Source organism: Parus major, chromosome 3, assembly GCF_001522545.3.
Source record: "Parus major isolate Abel chromosome 3, Parus_major1.1, whole genome shotgun sequence".
NCBI classification, from domain to species: Eukaryota; Metazoa; Chordata; class Aves; order Passeriformes; family Paridae; genus Parus; species Parus major.
Window position 1 is genome coordinate 107,766,798 of NC_031770.1, and position 26,154 is coordinate 107,792,951.

At 42.9% G+C, this 26,154-nt stretch overlaps 1 protein-coding gene across 2 annotated transcripts in view; it reads right to left on the reverse strand.

The window, feature by feature from the left end:
* RUNX2 (RUNX family transcription factor 2) overlaps positions 1 to 26,154 on the reverse strand; it is a 157,652-nt gene that overhangs the window by 41,729 nt on the left and 89,769 nt on the right. The gene's annotated exons all lie outside the window — the stretch shown is intronic.

Sequence of the window (26,154 nt, forward strand, 5' to 3'; positions counted from 1 at the left end):
GTGTGTGACAGACTGCGTGGGCTTGTGGGCTGCACTACGCGAGAGCTTGTCTGCGAGCACGTCCCATAAATGTGTCTACTGGTAAAGGGAACTGTTTCATAACACCAAGAAAAAAGTAAATAGTAATAGTAATAGTAATAGTAGTAGTAGTAGTAATAATAATAATAATAATAATAATAATAATAATAATAATAATAATATGATATGCATTGTCTGCTGACACTTCAGGCTGATGCCCAGGTGCTTCCCAGCCCAGACTGTGCTGCTGCAGAGGCAGAACATTCCCCAGCCATAAAGATGACCAGAACATGCAGTTCCTCCCCAAACTAAAAACTTGTGTTTGGAAGCAAGCAGCCCTTTGTTATATCATCTCAGCGTCTGACCTCACACAGCTTTAAAGCAAATTAGTTAGTGTTCCTTTTTCTTTTATAATGAAAAAAATCAGACAAATCATCCCATCCTCATTTCCATAAATGCTAAGAAGAATATATTTTCCCCACTTTTACCTGGTGTCATTTCCATGTAAATGTCAAAGCCAAGAGGGTTCCTTGGACATTCATTAGCACAATTGATGGGGGAAGTTAACCTTACTTGTCCTGGGCCTGAGAGCAATAAAACCTCTGCTGGCTCTGCTGAGCAAGGGGAAAGGGAGGAAATCTTTAGTTTCACAGTGTGCCCAGCTGTTGGGATGGGATTGAGATAAATAAGGAGAGGGGCAACACCTCTGAGATGCAAGTGCAGCAAGCTTTTCAGAGATGGCTTATCCCCAACAAACCCTCCCAATGCTGGCCCTTTTATTCACCATGAATAAACTGGGAAACCAAGTTAATTCATAGGAGCTAATGCAGATCACTGAAAACCTGAACACTGAAATACGCCTCATTAATCAGCCTATCTCTGTCTCTGTATGATCTACACGATAGGGATGAATATTAACTTCCTTTGAAGAATATAAAGCAAAGCAGCCACATGTTTTACCTGGCAAACGTATGCAGGAGTGATTCATTCCAAGAATGCTCTGAAAAATCCCCACCTCACTTTTACCTCTAGGAAATTCCCTTTTCATGGGAATGAAAATCACAGCTCCCACGCCCACAGATTGCAGAGTTTTGGCACTTCGAAAGGCAAGAGATGTTCCACCACAGCCTTGTTCATTGAGATCTCTCTGCAATGAGCAAAGCACCAGCAATGTTTCCACCTAACCAGATTACATCTATTTTTTATTTGTTTTTTTCTCACCAGCACATTTTTATGGTGGGATTAAGCAGCTTCCTATGCTCCTGTTGTTGCTTTTAATTTTTTTCACGATTTTGGGTGAAACCCCTGCAGGAGAATGAAAAAAAAAAAAAAAAAAAGGAGGCAAAGAATAAATAAATAATGAAGAAAATGTTTCTCTTTCCCTCTCAATGTCAGGAATGTATGGAAAGCTTTAGGCTGCAGCAGTATTTTGACACTGCGCACAGTATTGCTCCCCTCCCCTATTCCTTTGAGGTTCATCTTTCAGACCACAGCTCTGTTCCGCTGCCAACTCGTTGGAAGTGTTTAGTGACTGGAGAACTGTTGCCTGCTCTCTTCAGAACTTCACACTTCATTTTTCCAGATCCCTGCGAGCAGCAGCAAATATTTCACCAGCCTGGTTTGCTGGCTACCACCATAAATCAGACTTAGGACCCAAAAAAATATCCAGGCCTGTCAAGGCATTAAGCTTTTATTTTCAGGCTGGATCCAGTGGTAAACGAGGGCTTGTATTTTCATTTAAAACTGTAAAGGGATTTTAAAGATTGTCGTTGGACAATGGCCAGATTCAAAAGATACAATGCAGAGTGTAACTGGTTAGAGGAGATTTGAAAAAGTCTTAAATATGAAAAATGGCTTTTCTTAAAGGTTTTTCAATGAAATGTGAAGCCGGACTTGAATTTCATAAAGGCTTTGGCACAGGCTGTTTATGAGGAAATCAATTGGGAAAGGGAAGAGGATGATGCTCCTGAGCATTTGAGTGGGTATTTGTCCCAGCCTGCCCCTTCAGATTCACCAGGACAAGATTTGATGAAGCTATGATGGGCACAAGAGCAAGGAAAAATGTGTCTAATGCTTATTGCCTTGATATGAATCACTTAAAAAATTAGAAATGAAACAGGAACCTGTATAACACTGTGGATTTGGGGATGTTTGCAAGGCAAAGATGCTCAGAAAACTTGCCCTTCACTACCCAGGCCAGAATTAGATTGCAGTAAGGTTTTCATAACAGCCTCTCAAAGCAAACAACCCCAATCCCTCAGTCTGCTCTTCATTACCCTAAAGAAGCAATGAATAGGAACGAGGTGGGGAGCTGAGCAGTGGGCTGGACTGCCAGCATTGTCACAGCCCTGCTCCGCGGCCTCGCGCCGCTGCGGTTCAGCGAGCTGGGAGCTGCGTACAAACCGTCTTCTTTTTGCATGGTAATAACCACCAGACTCATTTACACAATTTAGCTTTACATCATGCCACAAAGCTCCAGGCAGAGCAAAGTGAACATCAGCAGAAATTACCAACTGAGGCACCAACAAGCGTCCTGTGCCTCAGTTTCCCTCACATCTGAGGAAAAAGGAGAAGAACTGGTTCAGACAAAGTCATGATGAGGGGAAATGTTGCTTTTCCTAGCTGCTCCCATCCCAGACCACCTTCTGACCTGGGAAAAGCAGAAAGCTGCTCCTGTCTTTGCTGCATATTCCCACGATTATCCAAAGCAGATTGGTTTGGTGTTCCTGCCCTGGAGGGAGAGTTGTGTCTTTCCCCATGACAAGGTGTTTTAAGGACAAGCTTGGTGACAAAGCCACACAAAACTGTCACTAACTCAGACCTATTTGGGGTTCTTTTTCCCCACTGGGCAAGTATCCTTTTCCCAGCCTCAGTATTGGCCTATATCATCCCATTTTGCAGTTCCTGAGATAGCAACTCCAGCTTTTGGTCACAAATAAACTAAGACAGCAACTTTTGTATATGGTGTTTCTCTTTTCCCTTAGTACCTACAGCATGGCTAAAGACAAGCACTGGCATTCACAAGTATCAGCTGCTCAACCCCCAGAATGCCTTTCCTCTGGGAAACGTCAGCATCCTGCCCATAGTGCAGGCGGGAAAGGTTCAAACATGTAGAGGAGTGACAGTGGCTTAACAAATCACTTCTCTGTCAGCTGAGCCTCTGTAACTGTCTGTGCATGTGCCCCTGGGCCACCTTAGAGAGGAATTAATGGGATTTAGTGTGTTAAGCTGAATTAATGTGAATTAATTTAGTCAATTAATTCACTGTGGGTTGAGGCTGTATCTCCTCACTGTACAAGCCAGGCTGGATGGAAGCACACTCAGGGATCATTCCCATCCACCAGCCAGCTGTGAATGGGAAGGGTTATGCTGCCAGCACTGGATTGCATGTCTGAACCATCCCTCTGCACAGCCATGCTTACACAGAGATGAGGCCTAAAGAACAGCTCCACAGAAGCATTTCAGTAACTAAGGAATTGCCATGGGATGTCAGTCCCCAGATATTTTTGAAGAACTGAACCTTGATATATCCAGGTATGACGAAGTTTTAGCATACTCTGACTACAGGCATATTCTGAGAGCTCTTTTTTTCTGCAAAGATTCATAAAATGAGGGCAAAAGCATCAAAGCCATAGGAGAAAAGCCACGATGGAGCTGTTCCCAGCCCTTGTTCCATTTTTTCTCAAGGGACTGACTCCCAAGCAGATGGCATGCCTGAGATAAACTACATTATTTAAGATTTCTTTGCAGAGCAAAGATGTTGCTCTCTGCAGTCGCAGGAGATGGTCCTTAGGGTGCTTCTTCATGTTCTGGCTTGAGGCAAGGGGCCCTGGAGACCCCCCACCTCCCACAGAGAGCCAGGGGCATTCCCAGCCACAGGCATTGCAACTTCCCCAATAAATACCAAAGCCTCCCAAGGTCCCATTGCCTTGTCTCCCATGGCTGTGTCTAATCTGAATGGTTTCCTTTTACACTTCCCCACCACTGCCCATATTCTGCTCTGCTTATTGCTCGCTACCTGTCTTGCAAAATTTCCCACCTCCTCTGACCTTGCTACCACTGCGTCTTGGGTGTTCTGCATTTGAGGCTGCTTCAGCAGTAGGCTCCGAGTCAATTAATTTTCCAAATCACAGCTAACTCAGCAAGGCATTCATGAGTGGCAAGGTGGGGAGGCCAGCTGTACACCGGGAGAAAAAAAAAAAAGTTGAGTTTCCCAATTTAGCCTGGTGTGTAGCAGGGGTGGCCAGGAACTGGCGCTGACTGCAAAGCAGGATAATTTTCCAGGTATGTCAAGAGTGCAGGCACCACGCTCAGGGTAAAACAGAAACAAAAGCACCAGCCCTTTCCCCTGTGGCAGGATCAGACCCCCAGCAAAATTACTTCCTATACTGAGAGCTGACATAAGACTCCACACTTCCAGGCAAATAAACACCTCTTCATTTCAGTGGCTATCTGACACGGGTGGAACAGAGGGCAGGGAAAAGCTTCTGGCTCCTTTATATTTTTAATAGCTATGAACACACTGCTGGCGCTTAAGAAATGTGCTTGTTAATAAGTGATGAGCGTTAAAGGGCAGCTTGGTGGTTAAGATTAGAGAACAGCTCCAGCCTTGCCTCTGCTGCAGCAGCCTGGGGTGATCCAGGGGCACGTCTCTTTGTATAAACAACACCCCACAGGGTGGGCTGTGGGGGGAGCTCACCCCCACACAATGAGTCATCTTTGCTACCCCAAGTGCGTTCCTTGGCCTCCCAACACCCTGGGAGCAGGCGGCCCCTTGCAATAGAGGTCAAGGGGACATGGTCCTCAACACACCGTCAGTACTTGGGGGTAACAAGCACACACACAGGTACAGATGCAGAGGAGAAAGATCACACCCTTTTTTGGCCTGCAGCAACTTTTTTGTATGCCCATACTCCCAGATGAGCTGGTGTGACCTACAGCTGGTGTGGTTGTAGCATGGGTGGTGTATCTGCACTGCTTAGCATGGATCAGACCCACACTGAAGATGTGACACCCCTGCTGTCATGCTGGGAAGCTATGACCTGGTTCAAGAAACCTGCAAACACTAAATTTTCTAGGTCAATGCCTCATCTTCACAATGTTCAACCTCATTAACTTTCCTGGAGCTGGTTTGGTCCGACCATGCTGCTGTGTGTTGGTGTGCAGACACTTTCATCCACCTCCGTTCCTCTCCCTTCAGTAATGTTAATGGTTCTCTCCTCCCTACCAGATGGGCTGCAATGATAAATACATCACAGATTGGGAAGCACCCAGACATGCTGAGGATAGGGTGTAGCTAAATCCTTTGGAAGGATAACAAAATGAATAGACTTGGCCACAGAAAATAAATGAATAAAAAAGACCAGAGCCCATTCTTTGGACAGGTCAACAGGCATGGCTTGGCCATGTCCACCATATTCAGTTTAGCCTCCAAATCACAGTGATCATATCCAAACTATCCACTGGGAACAGTCCCTTGCCTGTCCTACCTCCTAAATGCTGCCAACCATATTATGGAAGACCCCGAGCCAAAAGCTTGTCCAGGCCTCTCCTAATGATTCTGTCAGGGAAAGTCCATACTAGTAACAATAATCAATGTGTCCTTTGAATTGTTTTATTTATTAGTTTAAATGTCCCCTTTCAGACTGGTTTTCACTATTGGAATTACTTTTCTTTGGATAACACCTTCATTGTCATCATTGGCATCAATTACTTCTTGCAATCTCCACCTTCTCTCCCAGATGGACCAGCTCTTTTCCCCCTCTCCCCACCTTCTTCCCTGATCTAAGGAAAGGAAGAGTGATTTTCAGCAGAGGATCTGAGACCTGTGCACAGATTTGCTCTTTGCTCCACCTGATCATGGTGGGTATAAAACCAGAAGAACTGAGGTCTGCTTTGAGGGAGTGCCAAAAGTCTGTACCACAGTAGCCCGTGGAAATGGTGAGGAGCTTTAACTCCGCCCTTCTGATTTTGGGAGCCTCAGCACTGAGCCAGTTCACAGCCCAGACCCAGAGCAAGACAGATCCCTCACACCTGCCCCATCCACATCATTGTCACAGACCCCAAGTGGCTTCTTCAAGGACAAGACAAATTTTAACCTCATTTGCTCCAGTTCCTGACATTGGAGAAAATGTAAATGAGGCTGAAAGTTGGAATTCTGCTTCTTTTTAATTTTCTTTTAAATTACTTTGCTTGTTGAATGTAAATGCATTGAGTTCCTTTCACATGCCCTGTGTTAGGCACTCTGGTATAAATGTTTGATTTGGAAGAATTTCCAGTTGATTTCTGGAATGGGGTGGCATTGGTCAGCAGTTTTGTCATAGCAGTAGGAAGCCCTAAAGTAGAAGCAGATCTAGATCTGGAAAAAAATCCCATGAAAATGTCTTCCTCTCAGAAACTGTGGTTCAAATAGCCTTTCACTTTTTAAAATTCCTCTGACAAGAATTTGGCCAAAAAAAAAAGCTTTCCTGAAACAAGACTCTATCAGAAATGCCTCTTCCGGAAGGCAAAATAGAATAATTTTATGTCATACTACATCTGCTCTTTTCTCAATAATGTATATGGGTAACTGATTTCCTAATGCCTAATGGTATAAATATAACACAGCAGAGAGATGAAGTCATATAACAATGAGGCAAAATGTCAAATAAGACATGGTATAAGTAGATGAAATAGCCTATTTATTTATCGTCTATCATTTCATTAAAAAAAAAACAACAACAATCCCCCCCAAAAAACCAAACAAAAACAAAAGCAAAAGCAAAAACCAAACATCAAAACCCAGAAAACCAAACCAAACAAACAAAAACCCAACAAAACCAAAAAACAAACAGCAACAACAAACCCCCCAAATCATTAGAAGCAGCTACTAGCACAAACAGCAAAGCTTATTCCTTAAATCAAATTCTAGCCTTTTGGTGATGTCATACAACAGTTTGACTCTGACACCTAGTATTGGCATTTCCTGCTAAATGGAAATAATAAGGGCATGGGTTTTGCTGAGCACTTTCTCCACACACACGTGGACACGTGTTTCTCCTCTTACTTCCCCACTCTCTGTAATCACTGCCCTGATGAAGTGTGACCAATCCAGAAAAAAAACACAGCGTGGGTCGGTGGACTCAATGGAAAATCTTAATTTATTTTCCACCCAGCAAAATCCTTTATCTTCCTGATTTTTGATAAGCCACGGTTTGTGCTCTCTCGAGAAGCCTCGACAATGACAGACTGTGCCTTTTCATCACTCGAGCGCTTTTGCTTTCGTTCTCTCTGCTGTAAATAGGAAAGTCTTTGTTCTGGCCCTTTTGGATCACAGGCACGACCCATGGTGGGCACTCCAGCCTTTCCATGCTTCCCGGCTGCTCTCCCGCCAGCAAGCAGCCACACAAACAAACAGGCTGCTCTGTTTGGACTTTCTCCGAAGTCACAATTTCTTCCACTAAATGTTTACACATTCCAAAGCCGAGTGACTGGCCTTGCATCTTGGGAACCCAGTGCTGGGGATCTGCGTTGCTTTCAGGAAGATTTGGAGATGTGTATTTAATGGCTTCAGTTAACAAGTTAATTAGCATTCTTTTTTTTGTTTTGTTTTTTTTTCTTGAACTTCTGCTAAAATCAAAACACAGCTAGCATTTATTTTGGTGCTAATGGGAACATTTTCATAAACTCCAAATTTAGAGCCAGTAGAAGGATCCTGGCTTAGCACATTTTCAAAAGAAGGTCTTGGTCCAAGGCTCTTTACAAAGTCATTTTCCCTGTATTTCAGCAAGTTTGGAGTCAGCTGCTCAGTTTAGGTGTGAACTGTAGAAAAGAGGCCAATCTCCCACTTAGGGTCCCCAGTGTCCTCAAGCCTGGCCTTGAGCATCTTTCTTTACAATTCTAAGTCAACAATAATAATAATGGTGCCTTCAGATCTTGATATCCCAGAAGTGGATGATGTGTTGGGCATGAGCAGCATGAGGCTGAGAGGAGAGGGATCTCCTGAGAATCCTGATGCCTGGTCATGTCTGGCTTGGCCCAAGATTGAACCACAGAGCAAGAGGCAAACAATCTGCTCTTCACAAGTGTCTTCCCAGCCCAGCCAGCCTCATCAGTAACTCATTTGTGAAGCTTCTCCTTTCCTTGCTTTTATTTCTCTGTCAGCTCAGCCTGTTTCTCTTTTTTTTTTTTTTTTTTTTTTTTTCACAAATGAACTAAATTCTCCAAATTCATCTGCACTGCTATCAGACATTGTTCTTTTAAAAAACCTTGGCATCATTTCTGAAGTTTCTCTATGTACACTTTCCTGTTCTTGTATTTCCGTCATCCAGGTATCATCACTCAATAACCATACTGAGGCTGTAATGCTTTTCACATGGAATGAATTGTGTTTTATTGATGGCAAATGTTGTAATGCACTTTCATGTCAAGATGAAAATCCGAAAAAGAAACTTTTTATAGTGTATGCTACATGAAACCTCCACAGTGAACCAGGCTGAAGAGAGAATATGTTCCATACACATATGCTATGACTATATATAGTAAATTAAACAGTCCTGGCATGCAGGAATGGGCACAAGAACGTATCCATGCTGCAAAATTTTTAGCATGGGCACAGTCAAGGAGCACTCTCTGAAGCCAATTTCAGGCACAGACCATATGTTAGAAAAGCCCAGTACACTCTGAATAGGCATTTTGGATGTGGCTCTTCCCTTTTAGGGACTCAGGGTACTTAGTGTTATGTACCTAATGACAAAAAAGCCTAGTGGCTTCAGGACCAGAGTGTGAACCCAGGCAAGGTTTGGTTCATACAACCACAGTGGTCAAACCTACCATGGACATCTTGGGTATGCCATTTTCTGACCTGACACCTGATTTCTGTGATCCAGACTCCATGGGGATCACTTTGATGATGGTTTTATTTGCAAAGGGATGCCTGGTGAAAACTGCACCTCAAAGAGAGGAGGTTGAAGCAATCTGCTCCTCAGGGAGAAACCTGCTTCCACAGAGGGAACAAGTGCTTGGTGTGCAGTGGGAGAGGAAATGGGAAGTGAAGCCAGAGCTGACATGTCCACTGCTGTGTTTTTTGCCCAGGGACAAATCAGGATGACACTACCAAAAAAACTCCAATAAACAAACAAAATAAAGTAAATGCAAGTAAAGTAAAATAAGTAAATAAGTAAAATAAGAAAATTTTTGCTGGGAACTGTGGGAATCAATGTCTGCAGCATTTGGAGGTTGGAGAAAATGTAAGATCAGACTGGAGGGAGAACCAGCTGTAAGGGTTTGCTGGTTCCCCAAAATCAGAGAGCTATCCTTTCCAGCATCTCTACCAGAGCTACCTCAGCTCACTTCTGAGCTCAGATGGAGAAGCTTTTCCTGGAAGGCACATACACTGCCCTGGCTGGTGGGGATGTTGGTGTGTGACACAGCCAGCCCATACAGACACCTGCTTGGCAACCAGGAGCTGACTACACTACTCAGATGGGGACAGCAGTGCCTCCAGGTACCATTACCCCATGTCCAGTGGAGCTCTTTGCACAGCTGGTGGATGCCCTTCCTCCCAGTGCTGATGAAAACATGCAGTCTAGCCAGAGCCCTTGGGTGGATGCCACCTGTACCCCAGCTGTGGCTGTTACTGCTGCCAGCACTTCAGTCTTTTTCTGGTTATTTTTTAGGTTCCCTCACAACGGGGATGTTGCGGCTGAAATGCAGAAAACTCATCCTCAGATTGTTTTTGTCTCAGTTCATACCCTGATGCCACCTGCCATTGGGTGCCCTCCAATTCCACCAACATGAGTGAGAGTAAAAATCCTGGAGTGATTTCAGCCCCATGAGAATAGAAAGGTCCAGACACCTCTTCAGAAAAGCTTGTTGGGTGGTTTCCAAATTTTTTCTTTTTTTTTTTTTTTTTTTAAGGCAAAATGTTTAGCTGCACTTTGGGAAAGTATCCAAGTCCTTGCCTGAAGGAGTCTTGTAACTTTTTCAAGGTCAGATTGTCTCCTCAGCTCAATCACCATGTGTGCAGTGGTGTTAGTGAATTTGCATCCAATTTATGTACCAGAGAAACAAGATTGCCACCCACCCCAAAGAGGGGCTAAATGGCTTTCTCCTCCTTTCTCATTTGATTCTTGGAGCTTTTTTCTGTTTGCTACTAAGAGCAAAACTAGAAAACCCAACTCAAAGCCCAGCAGCTAATGTGTCAAGTCTCAGGTGTTGCTCAATTGTGTCAGTCACTGAGACCAATTCAAAGTCTTTCACTATTGAGATTATGTGTGCATGGAGGTGACAATTTTTTGCAAACAATCCAATTTTTTGTTCAAAAATACAGTGCTCTTGCTAATTTTGTGCGCAACTGTCAATTTAAACAACTGAAAAATTCAGACTTCCACACCCAGAACTATTTTCCAGCCATGAGGCATATGAAATCTGCTGGCAAACTGGATCCAGGGACACAGATTTTTGCACCTCTTCATGATCCAGATCTCAGAGAAGATGTTTCTGAGCTTCCTTTGCAAGCAGGAAGGAGAAGTATCTTTTTCGGGTATCTCATCCTAAAGTGGGGAACTCAACTGGTTCAGATCAAAGCACTCTTTTCCCTCTATTGACCCTAAAGGAAGCAAACATAGGGTAACCATCCCAGATGTGGAAGTCTGATTTCCATGAGATAACCCCTATCCTTCTTTGGGCTCCAGCACTGCTCCATTTGCAGCTGTTCTTCCCAAATAGCTCATGCCCACCATGGGCTGGGGTTTGGGTGGGATGGCTGATATGTGTAAGCATTAATTAGTAAGGTCCTGGAAAGAGTCACACCTGGCAAAACCAAGATGAAAATGCATTCCTGCCTCTTTCCAAGGGCACATCACTGTTGGTACATCTGTTCTCTTTCTACTTTATTTTCTTCCAGGCTTTGTCACTCTCCTTTCTGCCACCCAACATCAGGTGTGAATGCTCCCATTTTCTCAGCTGGAAGGGGAAAATCTGATTTATACAAGTTCAGCATTTTCACTAAATGAGCTCTGAGTTAGGAGGTCAGTGCACCAGGCTGGGGGTCCACGTAGATGTCAAAAGTGCAAAGCACAGACCAAAATAAGCCCAAACTGTACAAACACACAGGCAGACAATCCTGACAAGGGAAAAGCCATCTGCAAACAAGTAGCAGAGCCAGGAGTAAAGATCTGCTCTCATTCTGTATTATTTCCTATCTAGAATTCTGAGCTACAGCAAAACCCTTTAGAAAATAGCCAAGCGTACGTTGCTGTCAGTTGTTTTTCGTGGACAGAAAAAGAGAACTCAGCCATTTCTCTGAAAACATCTCCCGCTCAGGGTTCCTGGAAGAGGCTGAAGTCTCTGGTTTCTACAGTGGCTGCCTCTTACTGAGGGCTCAGGCTTATGTATGACTACAGTTTCAGCTCTGGCCTGCAGAAGATCTGAGGCATAACGCCATGAGTAGGGCAGGATATGTTGCTGGTCCAGGAGTATCACATTGCCAAGGATATGGAACGTGGGAACCCAAATTGTTTTAAATAGAGCATCTTCCTATCTTGCTTCCACTCTGCTGAGACTTTTCTTTTAAAATCTCAATTTTCTCCTTTTCTGGTTTCTAGGGCTTGAGTGAGAAGACTCATTCTCCTATTTTTTAGATGTTTATGTTCAACATCCTGAGTTTATTCATAGAGCAACAAGCCTGCCTTTAAAAATCAGGGCCAAATTTAGGTCAAATCTGATAAACATTTCATCCTTTGCTCTGCAGACTCAGAGGGCTTAGGCACTTGATTTTGTCACTGCAGGTCAATGGCTGACACCACATCACCAACAGGCCATGAAGGCCAAGCCCCAAAGGTGAGGCCAAGGACTTCAGCTTGAAACTTCTCTCACTGGTTTTTCAGCAAATGCATTTTATGTCACATTTGCCAACAGTCACTGTTTGAGTTGCAGTATTTCAGTGTTTGTGAGACCAAAGAGTCTTCACAACCTCTTAGTTTTCTAATTTCTAACAAGAACATTTCTAGGAGTATTAAGGAGGGACTGTAGTACTGCAAGTCTTGGTTGTTCTCTTTGCTACACAATAAAGGTGCCATCCAAACCAATGCTTGGACAGAAATACCTCTGCTATCCATGGAGATGTCACCTTGAAATGCATTCAGTCATTCAGGAGTTCTGAAATTACTGAGCTTCACTGACTGACCATGTGACTGAAAGGCTACAAACACTGGGCAAACTGTGTGCCCTTGTGTCCACACAGAGCACAATCCTAGTAGCACTGTCTCATTCAAAAGGAGGCTGAAAATTAAAGTTAAATGCCTCCAAAAGCCTAGAAAAAATGCTTAAACTGAAAGAAAGACACTTGCAAAATCACTCTGTCTGCCCTGGGGTTCATGTTCACAGAGCCACCTTATCCATGGAACAGCTCCATGCAGCAGTGGCTGCTCATAGGAGTTTCTTCTACATGAGTCAAACAAAGCAGACACAGGATCACAGAACCAGAGAAGCATTAAGGTTGGAAGAGGCCTCTGAATTCATTGAGTCCAATCATTAATTCAGTTCTGCTAGCTCACCATTAAACCATGTCCCTCAGCACCACATCTGCACATCTTTTAAATCTCTCCAGGGATGGTGACCCTACCATTTCCAGAAGTAGAAAGTTGTAATGCTTGATTATGTTTTCAGTGAATAAATTTTTCCCAATATCCAATCTAAACATCCCCCAGAACAATTTGAAGACATTTCCTCTCATCCTGACTCTTGTAATTCAGGAGAAAACACTAAGCCCCACCTGGCTACAGTCTTCTTTCAGAGACTTATAAAGAGCAAAAAGGTCCATCCTGAGGCTCCTTTTCTCTAGGCTAAACACTCCCAATTTCCTGGACTTGTGCTGCAGACCCTCCCCCAGCTCCATTGCCTCTCTCTGGACACAGTCCAGCCCCTCAATGTCTTTCTCACATGAGGAGTACAAAACTGAACAAGGATTTGAGGTGTGGCCTCACCAGTGTCCTGATGAGGCAGAAGGACAATCACTGCCCTGGTCCTGCTGCCACACTATTGCTGGTACAAGACAGGGGCTATTGGTGTTGTTGGCCACCTGGGCACACTGCAATTAGGATGTGACAGCTCAGACAAAGTCAGAAAAAATTAAATGCAAATAATGAAACTAGATTCATGTGGTTCAGCCCTTTTCTTCTGCACTCTTCAGCATATTTGCAACACCTTGGTGATGACTGATAAGAAAACAGGGGGTCAAAGTGTCAAGAAAACGGGTTGTTTCCTTCCCATTAAACATGAAAAGCAGCATCTCTCAGCTTTCTCATGGCTAAGCCCAACCCAGAGAGTAGCTAAACTTTATTCAGGTGCAAATGAGAGGTGCTGACTGCACAACATCTGTACAACAGCACATCACACCCTTTTGTATGTTTCAAAGCCTGGGACATCTCATTTTCCCTGGATTCTTTTCCTCCTTGAGCAACAGCCCATGCACCATTTCTTTCACTCCAGAGAAAAAACAAAGAACAACAAAAACCAAGCACTTGTCAGTAATGATCAATGCATCAGTTATGTCTGTGTAAGAAGACTGATGCAAGGTGAATTTGAGAAATGAAAATGTTAACTGCACTAGATAGCAATCAGTATGGATACTATAGAAATACTGTTTTTATGGCACTCAATCTTCTCCCTCATCTCTACCACTTCAAGGTTCCTCTCTGCTCTACTGTCTCAGATAATTTACAAGATTACAGGAAACTTAAAGCAATTTTTCCTAGTTTCTCCAATTTATTTTTTTTTATTATTATTTATTTATAGCCTGAAAAATTACTTGGCCAAGAACTTGTCATTTTTTCCAGCTGTGTTGGATGGTCTTGCAAAGATACTGCTTTGTCTCACTTATATCCACTTATATCCAGCACCTGTAACTAGAGTTACAGAGGGGCACTGGGATGTGTTACAGCTTGAATGACCAAAGCACTGATGAAAGGAGAAGTCTTTCCCCATCTTCTGAAGTCTTCATTCAAAACTATATGAAAACCTACAATCCAATCACACACACAATTTTGGGGCCAGGGAGTATAGTCTAGCTAGGGCTCTGCACACAGGAGCAGCTCACTGAGCAACAAAGACTAAATAAATTAACAACTGTCATTGTTGCCACTACTTAATTATCCAGATGACCTTCAAATCCAGAGGCCAAAATTCTTGTTTTTCCTAAGAAACAGAAATCCTTTCTGCTCAGAGAATGGGTTTTCCCATGCCAAACAAGAAGCAAATCCCACCTTTTCACTGGCATTCTTGCATCTTCTGTTTTCCTTGGGAGGGCAAATTTGCCCTGGCTCACACACAGTTCTGCAGACACACACAGGTATAGGGTGCTGATCCACACACAAGCACAGAAAGCAAAGATTCCCAAAGCCAAAAGGAACATTATAGAGTGCTTCTCTATTCTACCATTTATTATCTGAAGCAAGTCATTCCTTTGTATATGCTGCCAATAACAGGTTTTTAAGCTTTTACTATGAACCTAATGAAGGCAAAGTAGAGTGCACAACTGTAGCAGAAAAACAATTTTCAAACTGCAACCCTCCTTTTCCTTTTAATTTGGATTGGTATTGACTTGCAAGGAGATGTTTTTACTGACAAGGTACTGGACTTTTCTGGAAAAATGGCATCACATTTCAATTCAAAAGAATTTCAATTCTTTGAAGTTTTCCTCATCACAAATATTAACAAATGAGTACATCTTTTATGAAGAAATACCAATTTCCTAACAACTGTAAAGCAGCCAAAAACCCTTGGAAGGAAAACAGTTACTCCATTTTAAGCTATAAAAAAGCAACTAAATAAACCAGGAACTGCATGATTCTTAGCAAGATCAACTCCCTTGTTCCATACATACTTTTACCTGTTTCCAATACTATTTCCCATTAAATAATATCAACTCAACAAGGTGGCAAATACAGAGCCAAAATCATACTCATATTCTTATTCATATCCCATACTCTCACCAGCACCAATCTAAAGCATTACACAGATTTTATTTAGTACCCATCTGTTCCGGACCCTTGAGAAGAGAGTGAGTTTAGGAAAACATTCTCAGAAGTGAACTCCTTCTCATTCTGGGAGACAGCTGCAAATTTGGTTGCCCCCTTTCTCATTTTGCACATGGGTGTGGATGTGTTTCTGTACTTCATGTCTTCCATCTCTGAGGTTTATTTTCTTATTTGCAGTGGTGGCAAAGAAGCACTGGAAAAGTGATACTTCATTTGCAAGGCCTGAGGTCTGTGGTCATTCTCATCTTTAGCACCAAACCTTTGCAAATTCAGTATTATCCTTGTCTCTGTTGGGTGCACCTCTTCACATGTCTCCAGGACCAAAGAGCAAGAGCCAGGCTTCCACAATTTTCCCTGATTTTGGTCCACAACTTCTTTGTGGGGCTGAAAGGATGCAGTGAGATGGGAGAAGCCCTGCATGTACCAGTGATGAAGGCAGTTATACACCTAGGGAAGGGATGGATCCCTTCATACTGCTCCTTTGGGTTTATGATTAAAATACTTTAACAGGGCAGTAACTGAAATGCCAAAGGGCCAATAGTGACATTAAATGTGGCAGTGACTTCAGCAAATCTACACTTCCTCAAAGTACAAACTGGTTCCAGTTTTAGCTCTGCTTATTGACAGAGACAAATGTAAGATCTGCACACTGAGCATGTTCAATACCTGCTAGGGGAGGTGGAAGAGGGGAAGGTTTCAGGGCCCTACTACTTCCAGTGTAAAGCCAGGATCTGAGCATGGTGATTTGCATCTGAGATGACTTTTGTTTATGGTGTGCATTCAATTGTCCATCTTTACTGGGGTTTCACCCCTCAGTCCCAAAGCAATGGACGGATGCACGTCCCCAGTGTCCCCACGTGAACAGCCCTGGGGAGGTGTCATCTCCTGCATGCCACGGTCAGTTCAAATACCAGTGGTTTATGTTTTCCTGTCTCTTGGTTGTCACACTGCAGGTGACCTAAATTATCTCTCTTTTAAATTTTCTCCAGATGGTGAGACCTGATACAGACAGCTGTCTCTGAGCAGGAGAAAATGCCCTCAGCCATGACTGGAGGATCCTCTTTCCATCCTTCACCACAGGTGTGGGTGCTAGGTCTGTCCCTCTGTGCCACACACACCTGGCCCTGTAAATCCATGATAATCAGGTAATGTTGCAGAACATCAGCACATTATCTGTTGGTATTTTCTGGCATGGAGAAGCTCATGCACTGCTCCAGAGCAGATGCCCACAATAAAATGCCAGTCTTGACATGACCATCCCAGAAAAACATCCTTTATAAACAAAAGCCGTGCACAGAAGAAAAAAAAAAGTCTCTGTACCCTGTAAAATTGAACAATCAAAATGAGTTCCTAGTTGTAAACTTATGAAAATAACAATTGGAGGGATCCTTTTGGTTGGGCAGAGACAGGGAGGTTTGAAACAGCACGTACCAAACCTACCCTTGTTGGCAAGGAAAGGGGTTGTACAAGTTCTTCATAAACAATTTTATCTGCAGTCCTTATGCAGCAATCCTAAACACTGAATGAGTTCTTCCCATCATTTCACAATAGGTTTTTTTCTGGTTTCTAGGAACTGTTTGTGAGGACTGCCACTCAGCATCTGAGAAAAATGTGTGGCCATGATACACAGTTAATTCATTCTTTTGAGCATTGCCCCATTGCAGAAAAAAAAATATAATGTCACCATGTATTCTACTTTTCTCTAACACTTTCCATCCAATACCTATAGGCACATTACAAACATGAGTGATTTTACTATGATTTCAAAGACCCCTGCCCAGAAGAAAAAACAGTTCCTGTGCTGAACATAAGGAAAAGAGGGCAGTGTGAAGAGAGGCACAGGCATCTTCCTTAATGCTCAATACAATGCGTTATGAAACCCCAATCCTGTCTTTATCTAGTACTTTGAATTAATGTCTTCCAGACAAATAAAAAATACTGAGAACAAAAACAGGGCAGAGGGGAAAGTACAAAAAAAGATGGAACAAAAATGCCATTTTAAACCACTGGCCCCTACTCAGCATGGAACCATTTTCTATGGCAATGAGGAAGTCAAGAAAATTCCTTGTTGAATTGGTATTTTCTACAGCTCCCCAAAAGCTGTGAATTTTGTTGCTCTGTAAAACAGAGGGTGAGATCCCTGCCAGCACTGTTCCAAATCCCCAGAGAGTGCAGGAATTCCTTCTCTACACACGGTGACCGATCAGTGAAGGGACAGAAGCACAGGCTGAATTTTCAGTCCTGACTGTAAGATCCAGCTGCCAAGTGGCATTGCAAAGACAGACCTCTGGAGATTTCTCATCCTTTTTTTGGCTTATTCTCCTGGTGTGTTCATCTTAACACAAATCAGCTGTTTTCCTCACTTTTATAGTATTAGCAGAAGAGTCTTTAGCATCTGGCCTGGGTATTATTAAAAGATGAGAGCACCCTGCTCTTTTAGGAGAACACCACTACTGGTAATAAATGGAGAAAGATCCTTTGCATCCAGGTTTCCTGAGATCTGTCTGGATTATTTGGGTTTTTTACCCCTTCTGCTGCAGCCTGTCCTTTCTATTTCCTCATGTTTGCCAACCAGCCTCACACATCCTGGAGCAGGGATAAAAATTGTGTTTTCCTGGAAGAAGCTGTCTCAGAGTGTTTGCATGTAGCAGTATTATTTTCAGCTACTAAGGACTTCTTTGGAAATCAAAAAGTAAACAAGCTGTGGGGGGTTGAGGAGCTGCCTTAGTGTTTAGGCTTTGATTTTATATTTAATAGGATCTTAAAGTCATAGGCTGGAGGAATAATCACAGCACCTTCCAGTACCTAAAGGGCCTCCAAGAGGGATGGAGAGGGACTTTGGACAAGGGCATGGAATAACAGGACATGAGGGAGTGGCTTCACACTGCCAGGGGGTGGGGTTAGATGAGATACTAGGAACAGATTCTTTGCCATGGAACAAGTTGATCTTTAGGGTCTCTTCCAACACAAACCATTCTGTGATTCTGTGAATACAGCTGAGGGGGAAAGGAGAGGTCACTGAGCACTGGAGCCCTGTAGATGTGCAACAAGGTTTTAAACACTTACTGCACCTTGTGTGCCCAAAGTCAGAGGCAGGGACAAACCAAACCCTAGTGCAGATGCTGGGGAAGAAGTTGCCAACTTCACTTTGAAAGGTTGGAGGTGGTCATCAGGAGAAGCTTGGGGATAGAATGCTCCACTGAAGCCCTAACTTTATCTCCATGCTTACAAGACACCAAAACTTGCTGGGCACAGCCCTACTGAAATGATCTGATGGCTGTGGTCCTGCATTGAGCCTCTCTTGAGCCAGGAGACCAACACAGACTCCTTCACTTCACTCAACCAGCACTTCAGTGACCCTTCATTGATTACACCCACACTTACGGGTAGGAAAATGCTGCATCCAAAACCACGGGACTATTAATAGAGGGACTTCAGCTGATCTCTTCTGGCGTAATCACCATCTGAATTTGGCCTCGTGGCAAGCATTAATCACTGGCAAGTTGCTGCAATGTATCAACCTTAACATGGGCTGTTTGCTTTTCTCTAAGTGTTGGGACATCCCACAAGATCCAGCTGCTCATCCTGAGCGAGCTGCCGGGAGGGAGCGGCCAAGGGCTGCCTCCACGGACTGCAGAGATCTCTGCTTTTCTTCCTGCCCCACCACAAATCCTGAGTAAATCTGTTGAGGCAGCACAACTTGGCCTTAGCTCTGCATTGTTATTTGACCAGATCAGCAGTCTGGAAACTGGGTCATTTTTTTCTAAACATGTGGTTTAGAATTGTGCTGCTTCAAAGGACACTATCCAATGGTGTGAGACCAAGCACTGGATTTGTAGTAAAAAAAGCTAAACAACAACAACAGTAACAACTAAAGTTCAAAGATCTTTGTAAACACAGAGCCCATAAGACATCCTGACACAGTAGGGAAATAACAAAATCCCTGATCTATATTTAGGGAAACTGAGGTATTAAAAGAGAAGTCCCAAGCTGTCTGGAGAATCACAGATGATACTGAAATTTCTCAGCTACAGAAGTAAAACTAATGTTTATTTACAAGTTCTTACAAATATAGGGATTTTCTCAACTCACACAACTGGAGTAGGGAAATTCATGTCTGCTTGTTATTTAGGTAACACAATCAACATTCAAAATGCAAGTTGCATCTACACTAAGTAACATATGCAATAAATGTGCACAGGAGTAGCAGGGCGGGCCTGAGAACTTCAATTTTAAATGATGTTGTACACCCCAAGTTATTTGTTTGCACTGCATCAGATCACCAGAAGCTTTTGGAAGTTTGGGCTTTGCTCTCTTTGTATCTCATGGCTTTATCTCCTACTGGTGCCTAAAGTTTCCTATTCCCAGAGGGGTAAATGCTGAGATTCCCCCCTCCAAAGTCATACAAATATCACAGAGTCCTATGGGAACATCTCCACACATCCCAGACTGACATTTCACCAGTAGATCTAAAGAGAAATGATAATCACAGGAGGTCTGAGCTAAATATTTAATTTTTTGCTTTAAGCTTGTACTAAAACTTTTCTTCAAGATGTTGAGTAGAAATGCTCAACCTGCTCCCAGTATTTTATGTCACAGTTGTCCCCATCACCCTGTCCAAAGACTATGCATTTCCAACAGATTTGTTTATAATTTTTAACCCATCCAACAAATGTTTCTAGTGAATAATGCTTTTGGGGTGTACTCTGCAGGCATTCATCCAAGTGGTGAGTGTCTGAGCTGGACAACCTCACTGCACCCCTACCCAAAACGTTTTCTAGCCCCCCACAGGCTGCAGAACACTGGTCATCTGTGAGAGGTTACCCAGGGGAACGATTTCACCCCAAAATATGAATACATTTCCTCCTGACTGATGCAGAAGGTAACTAGGCAGTTCATGTCAATCCTTGGATATATAACTGAGGTTATTTCCTTCTTTTCCCCAATAAACAGCTTGATGAATGTTTTATTTGGTGTCAGAACAGGGTTTGGTGCTGAACCATAAAGTCAGACCCTGCTTCTTCTCACCCCCACCTCTCCCAAAGAGCTTGTTTTAGGCACAAAAAGGGCTGATTTAGGCCTGTGGCTGCTCTGAGCCCTTCCAGTGCTGCTCACAGCCACAGGAAATTAAAAAGTTAAAACTGAGGCGGGCAGGGAGCGGCAGTGTAGGACTGTGTGGGACCAGCAAGGCCAAACTCCAGAAACTCAGAGCTGGTGTTCAGCCCTCACAATCCAAACCCAAGATGCTATTTATTGACACTGAAAGATGGGAAAAACAACAGACACCACCCCTTGCAGGAAACATCTCTAACTGTTGTGTCCTAAAAGCAGTTTGAGTCTTATCTGCCCCCACCACTCCACATGTCTCTGTACAAGGCTGTCCTCCATGTTCACCAGGGGTGGTAACTTGCCTCCAGAGTAGTTGATTTCTTTGCTAAGGCAAAAGAATTGCCTTCTTAAGCTGCAGGGTAAACAAATCAAAAAATCAAAACCAACATCCCCAGCATGAAATTCAGTGGGAACTAGTGTACTGGATCAGAGGGATGGTTTGGCTTTATCAGCCCTTGTGCTGACCTATGCCTGCTGTAGATATGCCAGAGAAATGTGCAGAAACAAACAAAACTCATCTTTAAGGTCTCTTTCAAACCAAGCCATTCTATGGTTCTATAAAAAGAGAGATCACTGTAACTTCTCAGTAACCTGCCTATGTATGAGTTTAATCTTGTCCAACCTCTTTATTCAGATTTCATTTAGCTGAATATGTGTTCTCCATACAGTCACACAAGCAGTTTTTATCTCAGACAACAACCTGTAGCAGGCAGCTCCCAGCCTGCCTCACAGGTCCATGGGATAATTTGGAAAGGATCGTGGGAGGTCTCCAGATCAACCTCCTGCTCAAGCAGCCTCAACTCAGAGGTCATACCAGATTGTTCCATGCTTTACCAGTTGGGTCCTCCAAATCTCCAGGAACAGAAGTGCCACAATCTCCCATGGCACTTGTTCCAGCACTTCATCATATAAAATGGAGAAAATTTTATTTCCATTGATGGGAATCTGGATTAAGTCACCATGAAAGCAAGACTATAATGAGGGTCCCTCTGTGCAGTGAATAGCTGAGATGAGTTAATCTGTGTGCCAGAGGGCAGCAGGAAGCCTTAGCACTAGTGCTTGTAGCATAAGTCCCCCCCAAAACAACTTCTATAGTAACTACACCACAGAACATTGGTTGGTTTGCTTGGTTCCTTACTCTTGGATAAAACTTCTCTACACTCAGGACTTGGATTATGAGCTGGAATGAGAGCACCCTCAAGCTGTAACCACCATGCAAGAAGCGTGTAGGTCCATGGTAAAGCCAACAAGAGCTCCCAAAATCAGTATCAGTAATACTTAAACTTCATAGTCAAAGGTTTCTCTAAAAGACCAGAACCTCACACCTCTCTGTGCTACTATTTCTCTTTCACAGGCTCAAGAAATATCTAAAAAGGATATGAACTTACTATGAAACCAGGCACAAGCTTGCATACAACTCCTGTCCTCTCCTCCTGCAGACAGCCTTGGGTGAACTTAACCTCACCTTCATTAGCTGCATCTCCTCCTACACCTGACACTAAGCTGGAGGAAAAATAACCTCCCTCAGTCCCCTCCCAATCCATACATCTTTTGCTGCTTGAAAACTATTCTTGCCTCAGGCCATGCAAATCACAAGATTATCTATGACTGCATTCCTCAGGTGTGACCAGGAAGAGGTGGAGATAGCTCAACCCCCATAATGGAAAACCACCACAAATCCAAATCCCTCCCTCCCAGTTTAGAAATCTATCCCAGTTTTCCCTGGGAATGTCCTGGCTAATGCCAGTTGTTTGGTTCTAGAGTTAATGACCTAGGAAGATGAACAAGAGCAGTTTGCACTCCTCTAAGAAACACAACTTTCGATAATTTGCAGGCTCAGGAAAAGAAGTGACATTTGAGATCAGGTTTAGAAGGTGTCTTTCACCACCCAAGGGCCTGGAAACTTGCTTTTTATATTTAGTTGAAAATTCAAGTGCTGCAGAAATTGATGGGTCAGCCACAGACAGCCTGATCCCATGTCCTACCATGTGCTTGCTTTGCCCTGCCTGGTGCCAAGAAGAGACAAGGAAGAAAAAGAAGCGTAGAAGAACATTAACAAAAAAAAAAAAAGCCATTTTATTGAAAATGAAATTAAAACTTCAAATTAATATTACAATCATGAGGAAATGCCAAACAATTCAATTTACAGTTGCAACATACAATACAAATAGTCCCTTTGAAGTTGAAGTAAACTGATCCACAATCATCGTCTGTGGCATAAAGCAGAGTGTGTTTGTACAATATGTGCATGAAAAGCAAATCTTGGGTGACAGCATTTGAAAAAATAAAAAAATTAAAGCTTGTATTTACACAAAATGCTACAAATATTTTGTTCCAGCGGAAGTTCAAGATTGGTAAAGCATATTTAACAACAAAAAAAAATTGGAATGTCACTCATATTACCTAAAGTTACTGTAAAAGTATGGTTTTGGCTGATATACTTAAAAGTACTGCATTAAAAAAAAAAGCAAAGAGTTATCTGTAAACATGGAAGTAAACAAACATCTAAAAAAAGTTCTCAGAAAATGTTAAACTGAAATGCATTCTATTTAAAAACAACAAGAAATTCAGGGGGGCAGAGAATGGGGCTTCTTTGAGCTCATGGCTGATCCAGGTTTAATTATTGCTTTTGCTCATGGCTTGCTGCTGCTGCAGCCCAGCACGGAGCTGAGCCTTGCTTTGCTCAGGTTGAAAGTGCAAAATTCTCCCCACTGCAGATGGTACCTGTGGAAAATGGTAAATCTTTGCTCAGGGGACTGCTGGCAACAAAGGTTCAATGCTAAGGAAGACGCAGCAGCTGGGCTTTTAAAGGAAACTATAAACGCCACGTGAATGATGCTGTTGGACAAATAATTTGCTTTACTCTTCTGTCCCGACCCACTGTACCTGATCTGGTTACCCTTAGAAGGGGGGAGACCAGCAAAAGGGACATTGTGCCTGTTGTGCTGGAAGTAAATCTTTGGTAGGATAAGAGAGCTGGAAGATAAAAAAAGGCAATTTTTTTTCTTTAAATCTATGACCGGTGCCAAAGATTGTCACTGCCCCAAGAGAAGGGCTGTTGTACCTTGAGAGAATTCTGTTCTGCAATCATTGTCAACCACCTCACAAAAGCCCAGATAAATTAGTATGATTCACTACATAGCACCGTTTGGGTCCAAAAATCTGATTCAAGAGCATTTCCAAGTGACCTTGAAAGCATTTTCTGAAAGCTCTGATGAGGATCTCTGCCTCAGCCTGCACAACTCCCTCCATGACCAGCCTGATGTACCGGGACAGATTTTCCAAAGGCACCAGGAGGGTTCAGAACCATGGGGATCTACTGAAAGTCAAGGGGTTGGTGCTCCTCTGTCCACAGGTACTTAGAAAATCCCTTCCTTCCTATCTCAAGCAGGAAGAGCCAGGTCAGGCGAGGGCATGGATTGACTGGATCAGGCACACGTGCCTCGACTGGGCGGAGAAACCGTTTTCAACGTTTGTCCCTAAAGGTCCAGTTGGAAAACCACGGGGACACAAACAGAGTCCTGTCGGTATTGGGCAAAACAAAAGTCTGGTCTGTGCTGGATTTATCCAGAAACAAAAAACAAGTGCTTGAATTTTACAACAAAGTCTTAAGGAAAAAAAAAAAAAGAAATTCTGGGTTGCTGCCTGCAGCCACTCTTAACAACATTTCAACACAAAAGCACCCTAAAAATTACTTAATATGCATACAGTAAACCTTAAAAAGCCCTTCTCAGCAATAACAAATAATGTACAAATATAGTACCTTTTATTAAATAGGAAACAGCTTGCACTGGCAGTACATCTCTTTTTCTCTTGCTTACTAAACAAAAAACAAAACTGAAATGTGTAACCAGACACTGGTTTTTTAAGTGCTGCTGAGACTAACAAACGTTACTTTACAGTTACAAATAAATGGACAGTGGTATGCTTCAAGCTACCACAAACCAACAATAAATAGAATCAATTACAGCTTCCATCTTTGAAGGAAAACTAAGTATTAGAAGAAAAACAAAGTGTCTTACTTATACTTTAAGCATACTTGGTATACAACCTTTAGAAGGCAAAGACTTTATTAATTTATTATTTTTAAGAGCACGTCATCACGCAGATTGGAGGGATGTACCATGCTAATGGCAGCTCGTTTAACAGCTTCGCTGCTAATGAGCAGTGAGGGTGGTGTCCGGCTCTGTGTGGCTGTGCCCAATGTTGATTTACTGCCATAATTTGGAGGTAGCCAAAGATCACCCAAGGAGCAGCTTGGAGGAGGCTGCGGGCAGCGGTGACTGAGGGAGTGGAAAGAGGGAGCTTTGGCCAAGCCCACTGGCACGTGCTGAACGTCCCACTAAGCCAGGCTTAACACCTGCCTGGGGAGAGCGTGGGGAGGATGGCTCAGCTCCCACCACATCCAGACAATGCCATGTCACCTCCCTGCTTGCCACAGCAGCCCTGGGCTGGGCAAAACTGGGGTCTCTCTGTGGGGTACTTTGGCCACAGCCTGGCTGGGGTTTGGGTGCTCTGTTTGTGCCAACCCTGGGAGCCCCAGGGTGGCTTGGAAAGTGAGTTTATGTCTTCTGTGTGGGCAGAGGTGAGTACTGCTGCCCTTGTGCTCATCCCTCTAAGACGGCAACAGCCACATCAGCTTCAGAGCCACCACAGCATCCGCATGGCTCCCGCATTTAATGCTAACGGGCGGTGACTCGCTACCAGGCAGTTTCTGTCTCAAGTTTGAAACCTTTCCATTCCACCGAGTGGGCTAAAATTGCAAGGGGAGGGGAAAATGTTTCACCATTTCTCCCTTAATTCCATTTCTGAGATATTTAACAATTAATCATTTGCAAAATATGGGCTTTGAAACGGTTCTGATTTTTCTTTGGGAAAAAAAAAACCCTGTTGAAATCCAAATTATGCTGTCAAAATAGACTATTTTAAATATGAATCTTTTCAAATTTTGAAGTTCTGAGAAAAAATCCTTGGAGAAGAAGAAATTAGGGGAAGGGTGGAAAATATTTCATCCTTCCTACCATTTTTCCAGTGTCTCCACAACTACTGATTAAAAGGCAAGACTGTGTTGAAGGCAACCAGACAGCTAATAAAAATATTTTAAACACAATATTTCCTTCATAAGTTATATAAAAAGATCCTACATCCAAAATCATTTGATGTGGATGCATTTAGGTTGGGTTTGTTGTTTTTAAGTCATATTGTAAACTGGTTCACACTGGAACTGCTTTTCAGAGTTGGGTAAAGGTCTGAGGTTTATACTATTGCAGAAATGTAATAAAGCAAAACAAAAAACATTTTTAGAGACCGAAGTCAATATATCATTACACTAAGAAACGTTTAAAGGGTCCAAATGTCATTAAATAATTATAAATATTCTTTTAAACTTAAATGATGATTCATGTTAGCAAACAACCTCAAATTTTACACATTTATAATTTAAAAAAAAAATAAAAAAAAGAACATAGCCGAACACAAATACTATGTATACCATTTTGGCTCTAGTAATATATATTGCCATTCTCATGTTTTGCATAAGTAATAACATTTTGTTTTTTTGTTTTTCAAGGTTTTGGTTGTTATTTTTGGTTTTTGGCTAATCGAAGGCAAAACGAACGGATACAAAAGCAAAAAGGAAACCCCGGGGTTGGCTCACCTAACTTGAAAACTCATTCTCTTTAAGTACCCAAAAACAAACCAAAAAAGCATTGAACACAGAGAAATTCCAACTGTTATCCGCAGCAAGGCTCGGACAGAGTTTTTTGGGACAGCTGTTTTCATCTGAATGGATCATAGCAAAATGGAAGCAACTTGCTCTTTGCTTTCCTTTTTACGTGCACCAATACAAACCAGGTGAATTGCACTACAGGTGTGGAGAGGGTCCCATACGTTGTATGATTGCAACTGTATCTGGAGTTCATGGTTAGTTTTGGTTTTTTATTAAAATAAAAGGGAATGCAGCCTTTGCCTTGCATCACCATGTTTCTCCTGATAGCCGGAGAGTCCGTTC